This window comes from Mastigoproctus giganteus, chromosome 2 (genome assembly GCF_048544385.1).
Source record: "Mastigoproctus giganteus isolate SK-2022 chromosome 2, ASM4854438v1, whole genome shotgun sequence".
In the NCBI taxonomy this organism is placed as follows: Eukaryota; Metazoa; Arthropoda; class Arachnida; order Uropygi; family Thelyphonidae; genus Mastigoproctus; species Mastigoproctus giganteus.
The window spans coordinates 50665239-50689042 of NC_143576.1; the positions used below are offsets into that span (position 1 = coordinate 50665239).

Below are 23804 nucleotides of genomic sequence, written 5' to 3' on the forward strand. Positions count from 1 at the left end.
GTAAAAATAATACATACATAAATTTTATTTATTTTTTTTTTTTTTTACTCAAATTAGTGTATACTTGGACACACAAGTCATAAGCAATTTCACAGGAAAATTGGAATGCATTCTGAATCACCAAAAAACTTATGACTCACTTATACTGGGAGGAGGAGGAAGAAGACAGATTTTTGGATATGCAGAATTACATATTATTACATATTTTGACAAACATGGGTGGTATGGGCTGTACATTTCAATGAGTGTTATGAGATTTGTATTTTATTAATATATATTACTTATTATACAGGTCGACCATCACTATTCCGGTTCCACAGCTAATTCGGACATAATTTCTGCGAACATAATTTCAAATTTCCCGGTCGGCGCTCTAACCTGTCGCTACTGTTTTGGTGGCATTGGTTGAAGCATCAGCTGTTAGCGCAAACTCGTAAACACTGGCAATCCATTCCCACTAGTTTTTCTGCATTTATTATTATAACCTGCTCACATTTAGCCCCAGCTATGGTTCCAATGCATAAAGGAAGTGCCTCTCGTGGTGTAAAGTGCAAACACCATACATTGTCCATAACATATAAAGTTGAACTTCTGAAAAACTCAACAGTGGTGTGTCCTGTGAGAAGTTTAACTGCAGAGTTAAACTTCTCATAGGACACACCACTGTCATTAACGAACTTGTTTTCACAAAATCTCTAACAATACTGACAAACTTATTGCGAAGTTTGAGAGTTTATTTTATTACAGTTAGTTTTATTGCAGCGCTCGCTGCGCATGCAATAATCTAATCACAAACGACCTTCATATGTATACCATAATAGCGCTACACATATGTGGCCGAGATGGCTTCTCAAGAAATAAAATAACCTACTTGGCCACATCAGCCACATATATGCAACATAAAAAAAAAGTCTGTTTTTGATATTTTAAGCGAAAAACGACAACACTGACATTGCGATGTTTAATTTAGAATTACTAATCAAATTATTTGCTAAATATTTTTTGGCTCCTGGGGAATTTTTTTCTTAAACCGGCTTGGCATTTAACACGTTGAAGGTAGGAGGAGGTGGTTAGCTGTTGGGTAAACTGTATGTGTTAAAATAACCACCTGCAAACTCACTAATCCGGCACCCCACAGGTCCCAACGTTGCCGGATTAGTGACGGCTGACCTGTATTACTGGATTAAAAGCCCAAGAAATGAAATTTGCTTGACTATCATTTTATAGTTTTGTTCAGCTAATTTTAATTTTAAAATGTAGTTTAAAAGATACTACTCTTACTTATTATTGAATCAAATATTTAGGACCAGAAACTAAAAATGCTTTATAATATAACAGTACAGGGCAGGGAAGAACCTACGGTTGGTATATAGCCGTGGCAAACTGAGTTTGCTACAGATGCATCAGTCTCCTATTGTGAATCACTGCTCCAGTGTTCCACAGACTAATGCATTTGTAGGTGGTGAGGATCTATAGTCCCATTAGCCATTATCTTGGAACTTGTCCCAAGGTCTCTATTGTTATTTATTTAAAATCCACACTATTATTCAGACCATGGTTTTGATTTTTGTTGAAATCTCATTGATGGGAAAGTAGGCTCCATGCAGTCATAATCTGATGACCCAATGATAGAATGATATCTACAATATATGAGATACTAAATGGCTTATAAGTTTCAAAATCAAATATTTAGTGTAGAAGCCTCAAACTATGAAGATGGTATATAGCATTATACTACCAGCTAGCTTCATACATTCATTCATTTGTATGTAGTTGTGAGAAGCTAATCTTGCTGAAAATGTACCAATCTCATATTGTGGAGTTTTCACCAAACAAACAATGCATTTGACACAAGTAAAATTGTTGCCCTGTATGCTTTAAATGAAACATAATTTGAAATATTTCTCGTCACTGGGTAATCAGGTCTTCACTATGCCATGTCTACAGGGCCTCTAGAGGAATTTTATTAGGGGGTACAAAGTTTCTTTTGCCCCTCCCCTTCCCTTCTCCATTAGTCATCCTGTTTTTATCCACTACAGTTTTATGCCATGAGCTGTAGCCTGTAAGGCCGAAAAGGGTACTGGAGATGAGAGAGTGGTGGAATGGAGCGCTCTGTTGATTTTCTGCATTTGAGGCCTTATGCTCCTATACTCCCTCCATTATAAATAAAATAAAATGAAAGAGGAATCAGAGAGAGAAGGAAGCACATTTGATTTGTTTATGCTACAAGACAGATAAGGAGAAAGAATTCGCAATGAAACATTCTTTTATATTGCAATGCAGATCAGATCATCAGAAGACATAATTATTAGTAAAAAGTAAAAAAAAAAAAAAAAAGGTAGAAGGCTTAACATTTACTTTAAAAAAAAAAGAGCTTTCCCGGCCTTTTTTTTTTTGTGAAAAATTTCGAATCAGCATGACAATTAATTGTTCTGGCAACTTTTAATTCAGTACTTAGCCTGGCGAAATCCACAAGATGTTCCTTCGACATTGTAGACCTTAAATAATTCTTAATCAACTTGATTTTGCTAAATGACTTCTCTGCAGAACCTACTGTTGCTGGAATTATTAATCGTATTCTTAAGCTAACACAAACATTTGAAAACAGGTCACCAAGTCTGTACTCTGTTAACAAGTTCAACAGATCTAATTGGCTTTAACTGTGCATTTCCAAAATTTGCTTTATATACTGAGGGTGAATGTTGCATTTCATTTCCAAAATCATCACTGTTCAGGTCAGCAGGATATTGCTCTGATAGAGATAAAGCTTTTCGCTCCACATCACTTTCAGACTTGGTGAGATATTTCCACAAGAAATCAAATTTTTCTGCCAACTGCTTAACACCATTGAAGCGGACAGTTAATCTTGCTATAACATTGTCTACCAAAACGTAAAACACCCAGTTTCTGAACTAGGCCTCTTCTGGCATATCATCTGTGTCATTCATTTCCTCCAAGTTAGCATCAGGTGTGCTGTCATCATGTGGCTTTGCCCTCTTGCACCTAACTCCACCACATCTACGGGAGAGTTTTATTTCTATCTTTAGGTTTGATGCAACCAATTTGGCTTCATTCCACATGCATTTCCAGTTGTTTTGAAGTTTTGTCAGATATATGAGGAGAGTTTCTATGTTTACTACTTCATCATCCAGTGTGGCATCTCTAGCTTGGATGACCTTGTTGCAAATATCTATGCCAGCTAATATTTTGTACCACACAGCTGACATTAACACACAGGCAAAAGATGTCACATATAATAAAACTCTATGGACTTCATTTCTTGTTTTGGCTGTCAAATTTAGTTCTAGGAGGTCTTCCAGCTAATTTAATGCCAGGCAAGTGAGCTGCAAAAGGCTTTACCCATTCAACATGATCTGACCATCTTGTTTCAGACATACCATGAAGAGAAAAAGCGATACAGTTTTGTAGTAATTCCCACCGCTTAGGACTGGAACTGAACAGGTGGTACACAGTTTGAATTGTTCTGAAAAAAGTTATTGCTTCAGATATGCATTCAGCAGCATCATTCCACATAAGTTGAGTGTGTTACAACCAGAAGGTGAAAAAATTGCTGTTGAGTATTGTTTTTGTATTTTTGCTTGTGTGCTGTTTTTTTTTTTTTTTTCTTTTTTTCCAGCCAGATTTGGTGCCTTGGTAGCCAGGTGGGCAGGAGCAGCAGTGCGTAGCACACGCTTCTTGATTAGACCGGGGTTCGAGCCCATGACCACCAAATACGGAGGATGCGGAAAGGTCGGGGAATGACCACTGCATATCCCCGGAGCAATATGGCCTTAGTTGCTAATGCTCCTAAAAACCAAATAACATAACATAACCAGCCAGATTTGCCTCATTGTCATAGACTTGAGCTCTTCAATCACTGAGAGAAATAGCGTGTTTTTCAATGTATCAGTTATCAACTGAGCAATTTCTTCTACTATTTTGTTACTACAATCTGCAAACTTGAGAAATCTTTCCCGAATCTCATACTGTGTTTCTTTTAAAAGTACGTATCTCAAAAGAAATGTTGTTTGTTCAATAAGGGAGGAATCTGGTGTGTCATTTAGTATTACTGCAAACTACTTTGCAGATTGCCTTTCCAGCAAAATGTGTTGTTTCACAAGATTCGAGCATTCTGTAATAAATTCATTTTGTTAGTCAGGGGACAGATAATGAACTAGAAGCCGCTCACTCCTTTTCTGTGACTCCTCTAGCTTAGCACATGTTCCTGAAGGATGGGGTCCCACCTGGAGAGCAGTTCAATGAGTTCTAAAAAGTGTCCATTGTTTGAATCACCAATTTGATGGGATGAACCAGTAAATGCCAGGATACGTTATCCCAAGAAGAGTATACCATTGACAATGCGCTTTAAAAGATTATACCATTTCATAGCTTCAGTTTTGATTGATGGTTCTAAGGTAGTGCCAACTCCTGTCACAGACAACAGATGCCATTCTAGTTCTTGCCATTCTCTGTGACTATTGCCTTTTTCATGTTTTAGGATCCTGTAGGAAAGTTTCTGCCACTTTCCATTAGAATCCCAGAATTCAGCAAATACCAGTGCAGATTTAGATGCAGAAGTGGTAATCTTGAGACTATTGACTGTCTTGTGCCAAAATAATCAGCATGGAAAGCAATATAATGCTTGTTTCTGTTGACTCCATACAAGTCAGACTCTTACATGTAGTTCTCCATTGGTGCTTTGAAATTTCAGTATGCTTGCTGGGAAAACGTGATTGCAGGTATCTTTTTGGAATGTTTTAGGCAGAGGGATGTGACCATTCGTAACATACTTTTCTATTTCCTTTTGAGATGTTAACTTGGTTGTGATACATTCAATGTCAAGGCTTACATCATAATTACTCCCCTCGTTTTCCAAATTCACTTCCACGTGCACCTGTATGTCTGTTTCTTCCTATTTTCCATTTTAATTTTCTGCATCTGTCCCTTCATCAAAATTTTGTGCATGATTACCCAAATCAAATGCTCTTTGTTTGGGGATGAGGTTTCCAACAGTTTCTTCTTGCTGCAATTCTATGGGTGAGTTCAATGAAAAATTTTTTGAAGCTTCACTTAATCCAAATTGAAAGAGCATTTGTTGACCCTTTTTTCATTTTCCTCTCGTTCTTTCTTGTCTTTTCTTTTCTGGGCTCCTGATTTGTGAGAATACATTTTGGAGAGATGATTTTGGAGAGATGATTTGGAGAGATGTACTTTTATATTTGAAAAAAGGAAAAAAAAAAAAGACAATAAGACAAAAATATCATATACTAATAATTTAGTAGTATCAGTGGTAGTAGACTAGTATTAATAGTAGTAGTAGTACTGCTATAATTAACGTGAGGTACATTGTTATTTAAGAGAATATGCTACTACAGCTAAGTTCAAGCAATGTCAACATCCACCAGCCAACAATAAAAGCCATTCCGATTATTTTTAATATTGTATATTAATATGCACTTTACCTTTTCATGATTCACGTAAAAATTGCATACCTACTTAAGTTTGTTTGTAGCATAAAATCATTGGCTTAACAGAACGTACAGTATGTGATGCCTGATCTTTTGAATAGGCGTAGCCAAGTTGGCGACGATAGTTATCATCATTAGGCCACAAAAGTTCTATAGATAAGCTATGAACTGTTGCAATGACATGTAATATAGGTTACAGTTAATACTTTGGCCCCTGGGTACGCTGTACTACCTGTGCACCCCCATCATAGGACCTGCATTTCTACTTATATACCAGTACTCAAGAATTGGTAAACAAGTTTTTTTATTATTTAAAGTAGTGTTTTTTTTTTTTTTTTGGTTTAAAGGGCATATTCCAATACTGAGGCAACTGATGAGGAAGTGCTTCTGCAATACAAAATTAATACAGTTGTAGCAAAGTTCGTTTGCTCACAGGGACAAATAGATCTGAGGATATTGCCTTAATCTGTATTGTAATCGAATTTTGCCTTTATTATGTTTAAAAACTTGATATATGATTATATTATACTACATTATCAAGCACTCGGCTTGGCACACCCAGGTCCTAAGCTGGATATCATCATTTTTCTCTTCTTAGTGATTCCCTTCTACTTTTGACACTCTCTTCTCTTCTCTTCTCTTCTCTTCTCTTCTCTCTCTCTCTCTCTCTCTCTCTCTCTCTCAGGGTAACTCAGGATTTTTTTTTGGTTGGTGCAGCATAAGTCTCAGGCTTCCTCGCACCATATAACTAATAATAATGTTCTAAAATTGAAAGCACAGCTCCTGGGATTTCCCACATTTGATGGGACTCGGGGGTTTTTTAAGTTTTTTTTTTTTTCCCTGTCCATTTTCAGAAAAAGTCATTAAATTCAAATTTTGAAAAAAAAAAAAATTATTTTTTTGCAAAGTTGTATGTGAAATTTATTGTTCAGGTCTAGTTAATGAATTAGCCTTCTGGTTTATTGCATAAAATTATGTCGAATTGTACAAAATGAAATGTTATGTACTGATGTGAAATGTTTATACTTTCTCTATAATAAAAGGTGTGTTGCTGTGCCAAATTTTATTTAAAAATTTGATTAACATATGCACTTCCTTGCACTGAATAACAATGTAGACATTACAGAACATTGTGATTCTTTCATTTGTGGAAATTGGCGTGCGTGTACACACACACACACACACACACACACACACACACACACACATGTTCTGTCCTGTTGTTGTTATTTGGTTTTTAGGAGCATTAGCAACTAAAGCCATATTGCTCCGGGGATATGCTGTGGTCATTCCCCGACCTTTCCGTATTTGGTGGTCATGGGCTCGAACCCCGGTCTAATCAAGAAGCGTCTGCTACGCACTGCCGCTCCTGCCCACCTGGCTACGGAGGCATCTGTTCTGTCCTCTCAATCATCTAACCTATACAGTAGGCCCTTGATTTAATGGACTAATTGGGGGAATGTGGTGTCTGCTGTTCCTAAAAGTCCGTTAAATTGAATGTATTTTAAAAGCATATATTAATAACGAACTTACAATGTACAGGATGTATTAAAATGTTGTAATGTATAAGCATGAATAAAATATCATTATAATGTACATTGAGCAAATTATATCCGGCACTAAAACATTTGTTAAAAATATAAAAATAAATTTACGACGGGAACCAAACTTTATTTTAATTAAACACATCAAAATCTATACAATATAACTAATGGAGTGTTTCCACCACTTTAAAATTTTTTTTTCTTAATGCTCACACGAAGTTGTTTTAAATTAATTCGATTTTAGAGGGAAAAATATACTTTAAAATTCTTAAACTCCATTGAATAAAAAACATACAAAACATTAAAAAAGATACATAATATTAATATTAACTTAATTGAAAGAATTGCAATTTTCAGAGTCAGAAACAACTGTCATATAGAGGGAGAGGTGTTAATTCCATGCTGGTAGAGTGTTCTAGTGAAACAGGTCCAGTTGATGAAGTGGTCTTGAAGAAATCATCAGAAAACAGCACCTTACCTTGGTGCTGCTTTCTTATTACCGTAGATCGAAATTCTCTAAAATCTTAATTTTAGTTCATTTATGGTGTCATCCATATGTTGTCTTATAACAGACAATTTAGGATGAGGTGCAACTTATTATTCGTCTTTGTCATCATCATCATCGTTCTCTTCTCCCTGAAGAACATTTTGCACAGTCTCTACCTCAGAAAAAAAATTGATAGCCCGGATCACCTTCATCATTTTCAAGCCACTATTCTACATCATTCTCAGTTGCATTTTTGTTGCAGCCTCTCAGAATGTTGTCCCCAAAATTAGATGCTTCAACTCCCTCAAAGTCAATTTTAGGTTCTAAGTCGTACAACAATTTCTTCCAAGTATTGTCCAAGGTCTTCATATCTTCATATCTTTCCACGCAGCTGCTAAGTTGAAGATAGCAGATCTGATGTTGTATGCATGTAAATTTTGCAGTGTCCTGGTGCCTCTTGTATCTTCTTCTTCTGTATCTTCTGTTTCTTCCAAAACAACTGTCATCTCTTCCAAAAACTTCTTCTTATACAACCTTACATGCAACGATTACATCCTGATCCATCGGCTGTATCAGTGAAGTAGTGTTAGGAGGCAGAAAAAATATATATTTAATTCTTCCATCCCTGCTAACTAACCTCTCAGCATTAGTGTGAGCAGGTGCATTATCCTGCAGTAAAGGATAATGCACCTGCTTTATCCTTTATTTATTTCATGAGAAGGAATTTTCAACACATCTGTCCTGTAGCATTGCAGATCAGGAATAAAATGGTGAAAGAACCAGTCACTGAAAATATCCATTGTAAACCAGGCATTTTTTGAGTGGGAATATATCACTGGTAACTGGTTCATTAAATCCTTTAAAGCGCAAGGTTTTTTTGCCTTACCAACTACCATAGGCTTAAGCCAATGCAAGCCATCAGCATTTGAACAAAATAAAACTGAAATTCGCTCATTTAGCTTACGACCAGCGGTGCTTGTTTCATGCTTGTAAGCCTGGGTATTTTCAGGAACAGCATGATAAAAAAAAAAAAGCCCAGTCTCATCAGCATTATAAAGCTGTGATAAAAGGAGGCCCTCATTTTTAATGAGATCATTTGGATATTTTCTGCCTCAACTTGCTCTTCATCTACATCTAAAGATTCACCACAGGTTCTTTTATTAACAATGCCATGGCGCTTTCGAAAATGCCGCAGCCATCCATCATTACCCTGAAATTTTAGGCCCATGTGCTTAGCAAGCCTTTCAGCAGCTGACTTTGACTCAACACCTCTAACAACAATACCACTTGAGCATTGCTGAATGTGTACTACTTCCTCTAGGTTTTTTATCTTCGGACACTTTCATATGTTTTCTACTACTAACCATAGAAGTAGCCTTGGAACAACCATCTACACTATAATTTAATGCAAACGCCTTAAGTTTTTTTTTTTTTTTTTTGTGAATGTCTGAAACTGTTTGCTTTTTTGACTCTATAAATCTCACACACAGGTGCGAAATTTATAGTTTTACACCACCTTCAAACTTCTTAATCAGTTCTAATTTTTGTGCAACACTCAAAAGTTAACATGTTTACTCTTTACGTCTTTATCCTGTGAAGCCATAATGATAAAATATTACGTATTTATTATAAAATAAATAAAAATCACAATTACATAAAATGCAAAAACAATAGAATAGGAAGACAGAGTGTTGATGCACACTACTAATCATTCCCCCTCTATTAACCCCCTCCGTCACCTAGATGATGTAATACCCTGAGCACAACACAGGATGCATGATAAGATAATGCTGATTCATTGACCCAACCTGTTAGCCTGCTCTATTCATGAATAAAAAAAAAAAAAGTTCTAATTTTTCCTCTAGGACAGAAATTTCTTGTTCTTTAAATCCGAATTCCATTAAATTGAGGGCCTACTATATATATATATATATATATATATGTGTATATATGTATATGAGGTAAAAGTAATGAATCTATTGAAAGGTGCAAAGATGAAGGCATAAATTACACAGAATGCCAAATAATTTATGCCTTGTTCTTTGCACTTTTCAATAGATTTATTACTTTTACCATATATATATATATATATATATAAACTTTTGTATTTTGATGCTGCTGAAAGTGAATATCCTATATGTTATGATGAATTACAAAAATTATAGACCGAATTGCAGAGCCAATTAGAGGTGTGGGAACTGTAAAATAAAATGAGTGAAATAAAAGGTGAGATAGCTATCATCAGAAATGGCTGGGCAAATTTAGTTATAAGACGAAAAAATGTGATAACAAAAATCTGATGTTAGCTAAAGTAAATATTGATACATGGTCAGGTTTTTCATCAGAGGACTACACCTGACCATGTATCAGGAACTGCGTTTCTATACCTGTCCTTATCAGTGGAAGAGAAGTGAAATAAAGCCTAAAAGAATAAAATTATAAGGGATAAAGCAAAACCATTCTCATATGGTATGGACAAGGTAGTCTCAATGCAGCGTAAGTGATATAAAAAAAATAAGATAAAATAAGGATAAAGCTAAACTATGTATACATATAGTGCGAAAGCATCAATAATACATAGCCAAATCTGAATTAACAGAATGTTAGCAAAACGGCATCGTTTTAAGTTATATCTCATATTGTGAATACCTTCGCAACCCGAGGAGAAGACTAATGTTACTTATTCTCAGATGGATACCACCACCCAGACGGCACCGTTTCAGGGCTATTCGTATATGTGTGGGATAATAACTCGACTATCCACTTGTCCCTATTAGACTTAGAAAAGCAAAAAAGGTAGAGGGAAAGTAATAGTAGGAATGGAAGAGGAAAAGAAACTGTGTAAAAAAATGAAAGGGATAGTAACTCCTTCAACTCACACCACTCAAAAACTCCACGAATAGGCAACGCTTCCCCAGTGGAGAAGGCTGTTGTTACCTATTCTTGGAAACTCCGGACATCATCAGGCTCCCCGTTGTGCCGTTTCAGGGCTACTTGGCCCTCGGTGGGCAGGTAGGTACCCAAGTGGTGCAATGATAGCAAAACAAAAATATGATGTATAAATCCACAATATGAGAGATGCCTGATGGTGTATGATGTGTTTAGACTATAAAGTATTTAGGGCTGAAGCCTCAAGCTATGGAAAAGTCTAGACTATGTATAAGTATAGTGCGAGAGCATCAATAATATATAACCAAATTTGAATTAACAGAATGTTAGCAAAACGGCATCGTTTTAAATTATATCTCATATTGTGAATACCTCACAATGAGTTGCCATGATATTGCACTACTTCGAATAAATAACACTTCACCTGAGGAGAAGACTAATGTTACTTATTCTCAGATGGATACCACAACCAGACGGCACCGTTTCAGGGCAATTTGGCCCTCCTTCGGTGGGTGGGTAGGTAGGTACCCGAGTGATGCAATTATGGCAAAACAGTTATGAAGTATAACTCCACAATATGAGAGATGCCTCATACGTGTATGATGTGTTTAGACTATAAAGCGTTTAGGGCTGAAGTGAAGTTCTGTAGAAGAGGCATGCAGCAGAAACAGTACGTCTATGAGAAAGCAAGTGGAGAGACTCTGTTAGAGATGAATCATTAATTAACCTAACTGCCCTCTTCTGAATGGAATCAAGAAGCCTGAGAGAGGTTTTGGGGGCACCACCGCAGATGTGGGAACAATATTCCATGGCAAGGCGAATTTGCAATTTATACAGAGTGAGCAGCTGTTTGGAAGAAAAGTAACCCAGGAGCGAAAGAGAAAACCAAGTTTTTTAGATGCAGAGGAAGCAATATTTGTAATGTGCTTGTGCCAAGAGAGATTAGAAGTCTGGGTAATCCCCAAAAGAGATATATCATTTTGCCTAGAAATTGGAGTGTTACTAAAGATAAGCATAGGAGCAGAAGAATCCTTTTTGCAAGATATAAGACAAGACTGAGTTTTAGAAAGGTTGAAATCAACTAAGTTGTCTTTGCCCCACTGGAGAATTACCTAAAGATCGGCATTTAAGGAATTGGTAGCAGATTTTCGAGAAGTTGAAGCTGATTGAGCAGGGCAAGGTTTCTCAAAATGGAAAGTAAAATGCAATGTGCTCTCATCGGCAAAACTATGGATAGGATTTCCATTCAATGGAAGAAGGTGATTAATATACAAGAGGAAAAGAGTGGGGGAAAGAACTGAACCTTGGTGGACACCGGCATTGATGGAGAAGTTAGAAGACAGAGCCATTTACCATCACCCTCAATGAGCGATCAGAGAGAAAACTGGAGAACCAATTACAAAAAACATTTGTCAAACTATAAGATGGAAGCTTGTTTAGAAGACCTTTATGCCAAACACAATCAAAAGCCTTTGGGATGTCAAGATCAACTACTTGTGTTTCGCCGAATTTCCATTGAATTAGTCCATAAATGAGTAACATAAGCCAGAATATCACCAGTGGATCGACACTGATGGAATCTATACTGGCGATCATTGATCAGACGGAAGGTTTCTAGGTAGTTTAAGAGTTGGCGGTTAATTGATTTCTCCATTACTTTAGAAAGAGCAGAAGTAATTGCAATGGGATGATAATTGGATTGGAGGGATTTGTCACACTTTTTAGGAACTGGCTGGATATGAGCAAATTTCCAAGCAGAAGGAAAAATACCTTTGGAATAAGAAAGTGAAAAAAGGCAGCAAAGAATAGGAGTAAATTCACGAGCACAGGTTTTGAGAACAAGTGGAGAAATACCATCAGGACCTGGAGCTTTCTTAGCATCAAGATTCATAAAAATCCTTCTGATATCCTTTTAGCATTAGCATTAGTAGAGGCATTTGATGCAAGAAAGCAAGCTTATGCAGCATCAGCCAAAAAAAAAAAAAAAAAAAAACCCACTTCCACTTCACCCCTCTGTTCGTTCAAAATACCTGTCCAGCTGAGCCGTAAACTTATTTAGGCCATCAACTTCCACGATAAGGGATGGACGTCTGTTCCACCAACCAACCATTCGCTGGCTAAAGGCAAATTTTCGCACGTCTATCTGTCTTTCCTCAATTTGAATTTATGCCCTCTCAGGTGATTATTCTGAGCGAGAGGAAGAATCCCATCAGCATTGAGCATGCTCAAACCATTCAATGCTTTATACACCTCTATCAGATCACCTCACTGGTGCCTAGTCTCCAGACACTGTAATTTGCAAAACTTAAGCCTTTCTTCATAAGAGCACCCCTTTGTTTCATTCACTTATCTTGTTGCCCTTCTCTGTACTCGTTCCAGCAGCTCTACATCCTTCTTGAAATGAGGCCTCCAGACCTGTATACAGTACTCTAGGTGTGGCCTGATCATTGCCTTATACAAGGGAATAATCACCTCCTTATCCCTGATAGAAAAATTCCTATATATCATTGACAATACACCATGAGCTACTCTTGCCGCCCGTCTGCAATGCTCAGAGAACTTCGTATCTGCCTGCACAACCACCCCCAGGTCCCTTTCATTCTCTACCACTGTCAGTGTAGTACCACAGAGTTTTGACAGAAGATAACAGGAGGTATTGTATGTAGGGTGTTTCGAATGGTGGGAGGTGTTTTACCAAGATCATTAATACATGAGCTGGAAGAAAAATGGGATGCTAGCAGGTCAGCTTTATCCTTGGCTGAAGTGACAACAGAACCATCTGGTTTTGACAGAGGTGGGAGCAGAGATGGGCAAAAGTTGCAGCCAATAGCTTTGGCAAGAGACCAGAATGCTCGGCTTCCATTAGGGCAAGAAGCAAGTTTTCTACTCTTAGCCTGTTCAAACTCTAGTTTGGACTGATTAATAACTGCTTTACAATTGTTGCGAGCTTTGGTGTAGGCAGAAAATGAAACTGAAGAATTAGAAACAAACCAATTACGATATGCAACATTCTTCTCTTGAACAGTCTTAGCACATTTATTGGAAAACCAAGGTTTAGATAAAGGACAAGATTTTGAAGTGGAGTGTGGGATAAAGGATTCCATTCCTGCAAGAATAATTTCACTGTCACGATCTGAGCAAACATTGACATCAGAAATTTTGAAACAGTAATCCGACCATGAATGCCAGACAACACGAGGTTGGGAATAGCCATGAGATAAAGGTTCCATTGGAGAAGAGACAATCACCAAGTTGTGATCTGAAGTGCCTAAAGACCTGTCACTTCAACCGCGTACTTAGAAGGGTTGTTTGTGAGAAAAAGATCAAGCGGTATTGGCTGTATGATTAGGATTGTTCGGTATTCTTGTAGGTAAATGAACAATCTGTGCAAGGTCATTAGTAATTGCAAAAGCCTCAGCATCTCGAACAGCTGGGTCGGTGTGACTAGAGAACGGAAGCCTGCTGGAGTTGTGAACATTAAAATCACCAAGGAAAATTACCTCACTGTTAGGAAAGTTGGACTGGAGAAAGTCAAGTTGCAAAGAGAGGAAGTCAAAGAGCTCTAAGTGATTAGTGGAGTTGGGAGAACGGTAGAGACAACCGATGATTTTGACACAATGAGGTAGAGAGATTTTAAGACAGAGAAGATCAAAGAGAGTAGATTCCAAATTGCCAAGTCTCTGACAGGGAATATCAGAACGGACATATGCACAAGTGCCACCTATGAGGCAAAAGGAATCATACAGGGAATAATTTGGGCATCTGAGATGAGCAGTAGTTGAATCAACTGATAACTGAGATTCTGTCAAAAAAAGTACATGAGGTTTGGCAGACTGAAAGTGGAAATGGACATCGTTGAGTTTAGAATTGAGACCACGTATATTTGTGAAATGAATTAGGAAGTGCTTGGGAGGTTTAGATCTTTTCGCAGATAAGCTTGCTCTATTAGTTTGACAATTCATGGTGTATTCAATAGTAAGAAAAAGTGGGTGGGACATGCTGTATGAAGTAATGAAATTTTTGGATATGGCGTACACATGGTAGGAATATATACCCAGATCCTTGACATAACGTGGCCTCGACAATGCTCCCTGCATACACACTACTAGGACTATCTGGCAGAGTAGAGATAGCAAGATTATACTCTAGCTGATCCGGCAGCATCCTAGAGAGTTACCAATAGGTTCGTTCCGGTGTACTAACTAGCGGCCGGCCTGCGAACACCTTTTTAGAGCTGTACCCTCGAAATGTAAGGAATATTGGATCTCGCCACGACGTTCAACATAACCTCAAAAGTTATCAATCATACTGCATGATAGAAGAGATAGGGAAGGGTTGACTGGAACTTAGCTCTAGAGACTAAACATGGGTTCCACCACTTCAAGCCTCCAATAAGCAATGTGGTGGTATTTCACAGGTTGATGAGAGTCATCTACCACCTAGTACTGCCTGATAACATAGAGGGATAGTATTCCTCCATGTGGTGTGGGCGCCACACCTCGACCCCTGCTTACGTTGGTTCACACCTGGGTGGTCACCCACCATGTACTCGTGCATGGAGGTTATACCCAGGTTTACTAACTGTCCCACCATCGTGGAGGTGCAAGCAGAGGATTTGCTGTCACAGACCGCCCGGACTTCGCCGAAATTGGGTCCACTTGACTTGAGTGTCACCCGAATATCAGTTCTATCGGTGTTTTAGACTCCCAGACTCCCAAGTACAGCTTGTCTGGCATATCTGAGAGAATGTCTGTGACAACCTCAAGGACCAACCTTTTTTGCTTTTCTAAGTCTAATATGGACAAGTGGATAGTCGAGTTATTATCCCACACATATACAAAATAGCCCTGAAATGGTGCCCTCTGGGGGGTGGTATCCATCTGAGAATAAGTACCATTAGTCTTCTCCTCAGGTGAAGCGTTACTTATTCGAAATAGTGCAATATCATGGCAACTCATTGTGAAGGTATTCACAATATGAGATATAACTCAAAACGATACCGTTTTGCTAGTGTTGTGTTAATTCAGATTTGGCTATGTATTATTGATGCTTTCGCACTATACTTATACATAGTCTAGACTTTTCCATAGCTGGAGGCTTCAGCCCTAAGTGCTTTATAGGATAAAGCTAAAATAAAAATAAAATATAAGTGTTTTCAGAGTAGGGGGAAAATTATATGAATTTTATGTAGGTTTTATGCATTTTGGAAAAAAAAAAATTAGTGTTAGAATTTGATGGGAAAAGTATATAAATTTGATGAATTAGATTTAGAAAAATCAAATGCATATGGCATGGTATTAAATTGAGATTGGGAAGGAATAAAGGAGTAATTAAATAAAGATGAAAATAGAGATAGAGTGAGGATATCTGGAACATTTTTATCACCCTCGGATTGCACTAATAGCACTGTGAATGGGAAGATAAGGTAGAAGTAGAAAGTAAAAAGATAAAAAGTATTAAATAATATATTAAATTTACTGGGCTAGCTGGGGTTGTAAAATCCTATTATTCCAACCACATTTCTATGTTATAGATATACAGTAAACCCCCGCTATTCTCTGGGTTACGTTCCTGAGAAATGTTGTGAATACCGAAAACGCGAATACTGAGTTATGGCTCCCATAGTAATAAAGGGGTTTCATTCCAAAGTATGAAATATATAAGAAAAACTAGCCTAAAATTTTTGTCTACGTATGTATTATATGTACCTTCATAATGTGACTGTACATAGACAGTACATAGTGAAATGCAAGCATATGGCATCGAAATGAAAATAAGAAACAATTTAATATTAAATGTAATATTTATTAGAAATTTCAAACAAATCTTTCAAACCAGCGCCTTTGCTAGCTAAAAAACTTTTCCCGCCAGTGCTATCACCAGTTTCACTAAAGTGTTGATAAAGGAGTTTTGTCTTTGCATGAATGATGAGTGAACTTAACAGAATTCTATTTTGAGTTCGGTCTTCTATCCACAGATTTAAATCATTTTCCATTTTTTTCTAATTTAACATCACGAGTTACAGAGCAAATTTTTGAAGCAATTAGCGCGTTTTCACGGACACTACAGCGGATTTTTTCTTCCGATGTTTTGATTGATCGTACCGTTGACTCATTGATTTTATAATGTTTTGCCACTGAAGAGACACTTTCACCATTAGAAATTTTGTCTAATAACTCAGTTTTATTCGCTAATGTCATCACCTTCTTTGATATTTTCACATTTCCCTTGTTATTCGTAGTCATATTTTTGTACGGGTACAAAAGAACTTGTCCACAATAAAGGCACTTTCTTCCGTTAACACACTCGAAAAAGTCTGTTTTACACTGCAAAATGGTAGATTTATCACTTTTGTAAGCATATTAATTTATAAATTGATAAATTTATTCAATTTATAAGCATATAAATTAAAAGCAAACGACCAAACCTTGCATGACAAGCGCATAACACATACTGAACAAGGTTTAGCGAGAAACATCCACGCTTGCGATTTTGTCACCCCCCTCCCCCACCCACTGAATGCTGTTTTGACCGGGAAAGATAATTTTAGCCATGCCTATGTTTTTTTATGGCGGAAAATATTCAAGGTGTTTAAAATTCACATTTTTTTAGGTTTCATTTTATATTAAATCAGCGATCGCGAAACCGCGAATACAGATACCGCAAATAGTGGGGTTTACTGTACTTTATTTCTCTTCACTAACGCTACTCTTATATCTCTACACACATTTTATCAAAATACAACTATAGAGGTCACTAATTCCTTTTCTTCTTCTCAACTCTCTGTTAAATCCATTTTTCTACTATAAATAACTATATGCCTGAAGCACAGTCCCTAATATGGTACTGCTTTAGATACATTTATCAGCTCAAACAAATATGTTCACTATGTTTTCCCACCTTCTTCCTTCTGCTGTGTATTACTTGGAAATTCTAGGTATTGTTTTTATTCTCTGTTTTCTCATTATACTTTCCGTTTCTGTTTTGGCTCATTTTTAGGCCTGTTTTGACTTAAATTTTTCGGCTCATAATTTTCGCTTTTGTTTTCCTTTCAGTTGGTATTAGTCTCCTTTTTATACTAATGCTTACAAAGCCAGGGCCTTTTTAAAAGGTTGGGGTTTACAATCCCAGCGAGCCTAGTAATTTTAATATCGTTTTCTATACTTTTATTTTTTTACTTTCTCTTCTACCTTTTTCTTGTTAAAATGCAATAGTGCAATCTGAGGGTGATACAAATGTTTCAGCTATCTATCGCTATTTTCGTCTTTATTTATTTGCTCCTTTATTCCTTCCTCATCCTTAATTTAATACCTTGCCCTATACCATTTGTTGTTCTGAATTTATTTCATCAAATTTTTATACTTTTTCCACCAAAGTCTAACACTAATATTTTTTCCCAAATGCATAAAACCTACATAAAATTAATAATTTTTACCCCTACTCTGAAAACATTTATTTATAGTTTATTTTTGTTTTAGCTTTACCCTTATTTTACTTTATTTTTTTATATCACTGACACTGTGTTGAGACTACCTTGTCCATACTGTGTGAGTAATGTTGCTTTATCCCTTATAATTTCATTCTTTTGGCCTTTATTTCGCTTCTCTTCCACCGTTATGGACAAGTATAGAAACACAGTTCCTGGTACATGGTCAGGTGTAGTCCCCTGATGAAATACTTGAGCTAATATCAGATTTTTGATATCCTATTTTTTCGAATTATAATTAAATTTGCCCAGCCATTTCTGATGATAGCTATCTCACCTTTTATTTCACTTTTCTTGTTTAATCCTTTTGTATTAATCATTTTACTTTACAGTTGTCTCACCTCTAATTGGCTTTGCAATTCAGCCTATAATTTTCATAATTCATCATTACATATAGGATATTCACATTCTTTGTATTTCTTTACACACCTTCAGTACCTCTTATTTTTGCTGTCTTCGCCCTTTTAGTTCTTTGCACTTTGTGTATTTTACACTTCCATCTGTGCATCTTTATCAAACTTTATCAGACTTATCAGTTCCCGCGCGCACACACACACACACACACACACACACACACACACACACACACACACACACACACACACACACACACACACAAGGTGATCCAAAAGTCAGAAAACAATTAAAGAATCAGTATTTCAATGAAATTTTGACATATGGTAACGGGATTACTGCTGAAATGCATAAATTTACGTGGGGTTGTTTTCGAAAGAATGCCAAAATCATTTCCAAATATGTCTACCAGGTGGGGCTTGATCTGTAACACCACAAAGCATCTCATTATAGTAAATGTTCAATGTGGTGGCCTTTGTTGTCAAGCACTGCGTGAAGACGAGTAACAATGTTATGGACAGCATGAAACAGCATTTTTGGAGGTATCATTGATACCTGCTGTCATATAGATCTTTTAGCATTGCCAATGATGTTGGGAGATATCTGTAAACCCGTGACTTCAGGTAGCCCCCATAACCAAAAATCGCAGGGCTTCAGGTCTGGAGACGGTGGCAATTCATGCTGAAAGTGAAAGCTTATCACTCTATTCTCTCCAAACGCTGAGAGTAACATTTGCTTCACAGGAGAAGCAATATGGGATGGTGCTCCCTCCTGCATGAATGTCACAACATCAAAAGCTTGCATTTCCCACAGGCTAGGGATAACGCAGTTTCGTAACAGGTTACTTGGTTTTGAAACTGTGACTATTACAGGTCAGCATCACGATGGCCTGTAACAGTGGCAGCTTCAAAACCAAGGCCACTGATTTTCTGAAAGAAAAATGGCCCTATAACAAAAGAAGAGGTGAATCCACACCACACCACACTTACTTTTGACTGATGCAATGGGGTTTCGGTGTAAGTTTGAGGGTTTTCAGTTGCCCAAATTCTGCAATTGTGTGTGTTTACAGTGCCATTGAGAGTGAAATGGGCTTCATCTGTCCACAAAACATTTGATAGCCAGTCTTCAATTCGCTGAAAGAACCATAATGCAAATGCTTCCTGCTTTGCAAAATTGGGATGCCTAAGTTCTGAAGGTGTTGAATTTTGTACGGATATCTATGAAGAACTATTCTTACTGCTTCTCCACACTCCCATATGGGCCGCTTTTTTGATGCGAAACTTCACGAGAGCTTTCTTCTCCGTGTGATATGCCATTAGATTGTCCATGTCTTCTGCAACTGCAGCGGCAGTTGTAGCACATGTTGATGGTCTTCCACTTTGTGGACGATCTTGTAACGAACCAGTTGTGTCAACTTAATCTTTATGTTTCGTCCTGCAACTGACGGAAAGATCACAAAGCTGCAGTTGCAGATTCAGCATTAAGGTATTACATTTCACCAACAGTGCTTTATCTGGTAATGATAACATGGCCGCTTAGCTTCTCTACTTTTTCTTTCCCAAACGTTCACTAAACTGCTTAGCTGTTGTTCTTGCAGTGCCTTTATAGCAGACACTTGCATGACATCATTCATGGTACAGTGCTACCTGGTGGACATATTTGGAAGTAATTTTGACATCTTTTGAAAAAAAACCCTACGTAATTCAATGCATTTTTGTTCTAATCTTGTTACCATACATCAAAAATTCACTGAAATAGGAAAGTGGGATTCTTTAATTGTTTACTGACTTTTGGATCACCATATATATATATGCGGGAAGATCCTCGTTATCTGAGAACAATTGGTTCCACATAAAACAGGGACACATTTCATAATGTGTATATAGTAAAAAACTTGTACATAGTAAAAATTGGATTAAAGGAACTGAAAAATGAGACAATTATTTTATTATATATTTTTTATTATGATATGTTGATGTTGAACAGTGTAAGGTTAAGTAAAGTTTATTGAAGTTACACTTCAATAAACTTTAATAAACAATAAACTTTTTCAGTTTTATGAATAAAGAATGAATCTGGGATTGTTTTTTCCTCCTGTATTTTTTCAGATAAAAGTGTGTCATAGAATTAATCTTCAACTTGATGCTTAACTTTTGCTGCATGATCATGAAGACAATCATTCTCACAAAAATATTCAGTGCTTGATTAATTTTCTCAAGGGCTTTCTTTAATTTTCAAATCCATATATGGTCCTCTTGTCATGGTACCCACTAGGGATTGTTTCCCGGGATCCCGGTTGATTTTTGCTGCGGGATTTCCCGGTCTGAATTACTAACTTTAATAATCAATACTAACAGTCTTACGCACAGACTGTTAGTATTGATTATTAAAATTTCTCAAGTGCCAATTTCTCACACAGCAGACGCTTTGTGAGAAATTGGCGTGTCAAATCAAAAAACAAACTGAATGTGTTTCTAAAGACCCTCAACATGAAGCTGAAGGTCAATCACTTGCGAAGAATATATCCAAGGAGTTCGAAATCTTTGAGGCAATTGGTGAAAAAACAAGCGTATTAAAATTAATGGACACTCTCAAATCCATACCACCGACAAGTGTAGAAGCTGAAAGGTCCTTTTTGGCTGCAGGACTATTTATAACCAAACTTAGAACTAGACTCAGCAATAAAAGTGTAAATTGCCTGTGTTTCTTACGTTCATATTACATGTCAATTGCCAAATCAGTTTCAAAATAAACTAAAGTGAAATAAATTTTGTTCAACAATGTAGTCACTAGTCTGTCAAGGTTTAAAAAGAACATGTTAAGTTTCTGAAAAGTAAGTTTTGAATTCATTTCAATTTGTAGTTTATATATATATATATATATATATACTATCATTGAATTATATTAAATAAAATTAAATTATAATGAAATAAGTAAATAAATAGTTGAGCATTCATTAGAGGCAGCGACATGCAATTCCTCCATATGAAGCTGAAATACATCCAATATGTTAAATAAAATAAAACATAAGCCAGTAGTATGGCAAAAACTGTAGAGTGAAAATTAACATAAAAATAACCCAAATAAACAATCGAACGAAAAGAAAGAATAGATATAAATAGTAGCCCGTAAACCCTTGTATAATTTCGAACTTTTAATCCAATTAAATCTATACAAAATTTAGACTAATGCCAATTATTTATTAATTTAGCGGTACCCCCCAGAGGTATCTTGCAATTGTCAACTATTTATTTACTTATTTCATTATAATTTAATTTTATTTAATATAATTCAATGATAGTATATATTTCGGCTTCATATGGAGGAATTGCAAGATGCTGCCTCTAATGAATGCTTAATTATTTATTTTATTATAATTTAACTTTTGTCAATATTTAATATAATTCAACAGTAATGGGTCGATATGCTAATTTAGCAACGCCTGTGCCGCCATCTATTTTCCTTTTTTCTTCTATATAAGCTGATTCAGCTTACAGTATGTCAGTGGTGTGGCTCTGCTCTAGAGTGCTGTCTGTTCTATATTTTATTTCTCGCTGCATAAGGACCACCGCCGTGCAAATCCTCTGCATTGGTGGATCGATCGGAGGAGGGAGGGTGAATTGGTACTTCGATCTTTTCACCTTGGCGACGATTTGTATAGCGATTGAAATGCAGCGATTCCATGACCATTATTGGCCTCGTGGTCCTCTGTCGATATGGGGCATGATGGTCAGCCTATTTTATTTTAATTTATTTTGATTTTGTTATCGTCTGGTAGTTCCTTTAACCCTCTTTTGGTGATATTTCACGTCTTTCGGAACTGGTACCTCTGGGGGGCACCGCTAAATTAATAAATAATTGGCATTAGTCTAAATTTTGTATAGATTTAATTGGATTAAAAGTTCGAAATTATACAACAGTTTACGGGCTACTATTTATATCTATTCTTTCTTTTCGTTCGATTGTTTATTTGGGTTATTTTTATGTTAATTTTTGCTCTACAGTTTTTGCCATACTACTGGCTTATGTTTTATTTTATTTAATTTAACATATTGGATATATATATATGTGAATAAATAAAATACTGTGAAATTTTCAATTTTAATTCCACCTACAATAATCCCCGGATCCTGGGATTACCGAAATCCGGGAAAAAGACAATCCCTAGTACCCACACAATGAAGCTCGGGAGGGGTCTCCTTAGCTTCATTGTACCAGATATCACGATGGAAGGATTGTATTTAATATTTTCTTCAGATTGTAGGCATTTCAAGATATAATTTTATTGTATATCTATTCCAATTCCAATTTCATTGTATGTCTATCTGTTTTGGGTCCTTCATCTGTGGGATGAAGGAACCAAAATGTTTTGAATTATATGGGTTTCTTGTAATGTCCAGTTATTAATTAATTAAATTTCAAAATTATGGTTTCACTTGCAGTGCAGTGTATATTTTAATCAGATTAGTCATTCTTTGTCTATATAATCAAGGTCTTCAACCACCTAATTTTAATTTAAAAATATTCTTCAGTGAAATGCAGTGTAACATTTAAGGTAAGCGCTGTAGAATTTTGATTTTAATAAGCGAAAATAGACAAATATTATCTAAAGGCTATAAAAATAAAGATATAAAGCACAAATTTACACTTTATTAACAAAAGTTTATTAAAGTTTAAATGATGGGTGAAAATTGGAAGAATATTATCCACAGGTTAGGAAAATAAAAATAAATTTATACATAATTTTTAATAAATTTGTACATAAGAACATAGCTTAATTTATATACATATTAATTAAACATAACACTTTGTAATATGATTATAATTTTAAATAGTCACTTATTTTAGATTACTATAAATTATCACTACAAAGTATATTTATAGATTTTTCAATATTGTATAACAGTCTACATTCAAGATCACTTTCACCAGGTTCTTCCAACGCTGTCCTCAGGATGGCTATAGCTTCAGGAGTTTGCCAGTTTTGTAACTGGAATATATTCGGGTTGATCTTCATTTTCCTCCTCCTTGGCAAAATTACCAGTAACAGACTGGGCAATTTCTTGTTCTGTTAAAGCTGTAATAACTAACTATGGTATAGTCACAAAGGAACTGGATGCAAAGAATAATTTTGGTATGATATATTTGGATCTTAGAAAGGCTTTTGATACTGTTGCACATGGAAGACTGCTATACAAATTGGAGGCAATTTGCTTCTATGGATAAAGGGATGGTTGAGTGGGAGAAGACTCGCTCTCTCAGGGTATTTTCAAAAATTTTTAGTGCAGCATAAGCCTCAGGCTTCCTTGCACCATATAGCTAATAATAATAAGTTGGCAGTGGAGAGAATAACAATACTGCGGAAAGAGAGAGGAAGGGGCCTGATAGACCTAATAGACCAACAGAAAACAGCGATAGTTAACCTGAAGGATTACTTCGAGAACAACACAGCACCACTCCACCAGGCCATAAGGAAGATAGATAACTGGTATACCCCACTCAGCCTAAGCGAGGAAACCCCTCCTGCCCAGACAGTACAAGAAACAAAGTTAGAAAGATGGGCAAAGAAGATGCTC

At 36.4% G+C, this 23804-nt stretch overlaps 1 protein-coding gene across 1 annotated transcript in view; it reads left to right on the forward strand.

The window, feature by feature from the left end:
- Window positions 1–23804, forward strand: part of mute (gon-4 like protein muscle wasted) — a 1102179-nt gene that overhangs the window by 359103 nt on the left and 719272 nt on the right. The gene's annotated exons all lie outside the window — the stretch shown is intronic.